Source organism: Cariama cristata, unplaced genomic scaffold (assembly GCF_000690535.1).
Source record: "Cariama cristata isolate BGI_N322 unplaced genomic scaffold, ASM69053v1 scaffold14318, whole genome shotgun sequence".
Taxonomy (NCBI): Eukaryota; Metazoa; Chordata; class Aves; order Cariamiformes; family Cariamidae; genus Cariama; species Cariama cristata.
The window spans coordinates 10,008-13,452 of NW_009630765.1; positions in this window are offsets into that span (position 1 = coordinate 10,008).

Sequence of the window (3,445 nt, forward strand, 5' to 3'; positions counted from 1 at the left end):
GCCCTTCCCTCTTACTCCTTGGGGCAGGGATAGTTTGTGGTCCGGCATTTGTGTAGGACCTTGCCTCGTGTGGTCTTCACTAGGTTCTCCAGCAATAATAGCAATAATAATAGCAATAATTATCTTGCCTTAACGGGTCTCTAACAATTGTATCTAATTTCATTACCAAAGCAGGCTCTAAATGCCTCCCCCATCACGGGAAGGAAAGCAGAGCTCAGATGGAACCCAGAATTTTGTACGTTGCCCCTCCTGCTAGAATGAGCTGAGTGTCCTGAAACTGGTAGCACTTTTATCTTCTCATCCTGTGAGTATCGCTTCATCTGTCACTTCTGATGTTTGTCATCCTGCGTTGACCATCGTAGCTCCTACCTACAAGAAGGGGCTCTGTGTGATTCCTGGGCTTGGAGATGACGTTCAGTCTCCTGCAATGACTCACTGCTTGGGAGTCTCCAAGTCTGAGCATTTAATTTACCATCTCTTATTAGAATTTAACATTTATTTGGAAAAACATTTCCACCATGAGGGTGGTCAAACACTGAAACGGGAACCCAGAGAGGTTGTAGGATTTCCATCCTTGGAAATTCAAAACTTGACTGAACAGGGCCTTGAGAAACCTGATCCAGTCCCTTCCGACTCAAATCACTCTGTAATTCTATGGTTACAAGCTCCATAGAACAGGACCCATCTATTATGGTGTGTTTTTACAGCACCTAGTGTGATGGTGCTCTGTCTGAGGTCAGCCTCTCATCATCTTGATATCAGTGTTGGCCAGAATATGGCAAATGCTCCTGGACTGACAATAGCCCCACAGCAGTTTTGAGTGATTGAACAGAACAACAGAACCAGGTGTATCTGGACCTCTACTGCTTGTGGTGCAAAAGGGGGGACAAAAGAGCTAATTTCTACCACTAAAGAGAGCCACGTTGTCCTTACAGCCCCCAGAGCCTCACCTTTTGAAAGCAGACATCTTGTTCTGTTATCAGGGTCCTTGTAAATGCTCCTTACTCTGTTTCAAGAATTATTTTTAAGGCTTTGAGGGAGGCTGAGAACCAGCTAACAAATCTCTACCATGGTCATTTAGATAACCTGAGGGAGCATACGGTCCCCTCTTGCATTGCAAGGAGACTCTGGTATGGCATCTTGGAGTGTGCTTTAAGGGCAGGAGAAAAATTCAGCCAGGGAGTTTGACTTTGAGGGGAGGACGAGGAGTGCAGTAATAAGGCAAGGTGGACAGAGCCTCTGGGATCATCCGTAGGGGAAGAGAAATGGAACATGTGGTTGGTCTGGACTTTAGCTCCTTTCCAGGAGGCCACTTGCTCCCCTCCTTCTCAGGTTGTCCAGAGTAGTTCTAAGTATCTCAAAAGTGTGTGTTAGCCAAGTGGCATCTCTATGGTGCATGCTTCTCTGTTACGGCGGGAATTCACAGCCAGATCCCAAGAGAGCTCAGTTGCCTTTTGCAAAGAAATATAGTTCAAGGAGGAGGCTGGTTAAAGACCTGCATGCCTGGGGAGAAACACCTGTATGTTTTCACCCCAAATTCATATTTTTAGGTGCTATTTCTGGCCTCTTCTCTGCAGCCTACCAGGCCTGAGCAGAATCACAGAATTTCATTTATTATTATTCATGTTTCATGAATGTCTTTTCCTTTTCTGTAATTAGCACTAGTGAGGCTAGACCCTGCATTTGCTCAGAAAGACAGAGTGGAAACTCTGGTGCAAACACCATCCAGCCCTTCCCATGGCATCACTGCCGTGGTGTTTTAATCTGGGGAGTGCAGAGGCTCTGTCACCCCTCCCAAACCCTGCAAATCTGAGTTATGCAGAGAACAGGGAATGTGGAAGGGTTCAGGTCTCTACTGTGACTCCAGTCTCAGTCTTTATCATGACCAGTCCAGTTGAATCCTTCTCCTTAAAGAAGCTTTTCTACCATCAGGAGGAAAATGGTGAATTCAAACAAAGACAATACAATGCCATTCTTTTGCTTCAAACACGTGTGTGGCTTTCCTCTTCACCAAGCCATGTATCTGTGTTTGTGTAGAAACACTCTTGCTGGGAATATTAAACAGTGGGAGACAGAGGATGGCACATTTGGGAGGGATGCACAATCCCTCTTCTAGATTTTTACTTGGTAGTTCCGTACTTGAGTTCTGGATGCGGGGAGGGAAAAGAAGAGTAACAGAGTTTGGGAGTGGACAGAAACAAGGGTGGAGAATCTTGTAGGATGAGGTGTCCCAGAAATTCTCTGCCTGGGCAGACAAAGCTGTCATTCCTCAGAAATGCTGATGAAAACGCCATGGCAAGCATCTGGTGAAGCACTTAGACTGCACAGGGGAGCTGTGGCATCTGCAATGCTGGAGTTTGTTAAGCACATGCTAGAGAAAGAGAAGTCAGGGCTAGGTTAGGTAGAATTGATCCCTTTGGGAAAAGGGAATGAGTCAGTGAGCTCTCAGCATCTCTTCCAACTCCATTTGCTAGGATTCCCTGTTTGCTGAGAGCCTTATGGGCAAGAAAAAACACAAGTCTTGTTTAATACTCATGCATGGACGGAGTTATGCTTCTCTTGCAGGCAAGCAAGTCTATGCACATGCTTGGTAAAGAAAATGGCTTCTGCCTACCTCCATTAGAGGCTGAAGCCTTTGCTTGTTGCAAAAAGTGAAATCCTAAAGGGTCAGATGTGTGAAACGGTCATGAGCCAGCTGTTAGGGGGAAAGTGGGCACTCACAGTACAGCCAAAAATAAATGACAATCAGATTTCATCAATGACATCAAAACCAGCATAAAAGTATGCAAAATAATTAAATTAACTGTCTCAAAAGCAATGGCACAGCAGCGTTAGAAGAGCATCTTTCACTTGTTGTGCTCTTGAATAATCTCTAAGCCTGGCTTGTAGCTATCCATAAGGGAAGAGCCCAGCAATTTCCTCCAGGATTTGATGACCAACGTGGATCTCCTCTACTTGCTTCCAGAAGGTTCCTTCTTCCAAAATCCCCCTTTGACTTTGGACAGACCTTCTCCAGGCTCAGCCAACAACCTTTTGGAAACACAGTCCCATGATTTTGTAATGATAAATAGGAAAGGAGTTACTATTAAATACAGACATTCATTAGCTTTTCAGATCATCTAGGAAAATGAAGACAATGCTCTAGATGTGTGAGCTGAGGATGTATGTGTGGGAGAGTCTCTTTTTTTCTCTGCCCTAAATCATATCAAATTCACTAAAGCCACAGCGGCATGTCTAGTGAAGTCTGTTCAACAAACTGTTCTGGAACTGGCTCCGTTTGGTGGAAGATCACTGAATTTGGGTAATGAGAAGATGGTGGCATTTTCTTCTGGTCAGGAAAAGAACAGATGGTGACAGAAGAAAAAAAGTGTCTCTGCTCCACCATTGTCTGAGTCTTAAATGCCAGATATTTTTAAATAAACAAAACTCAAGAACTGTGTCCATC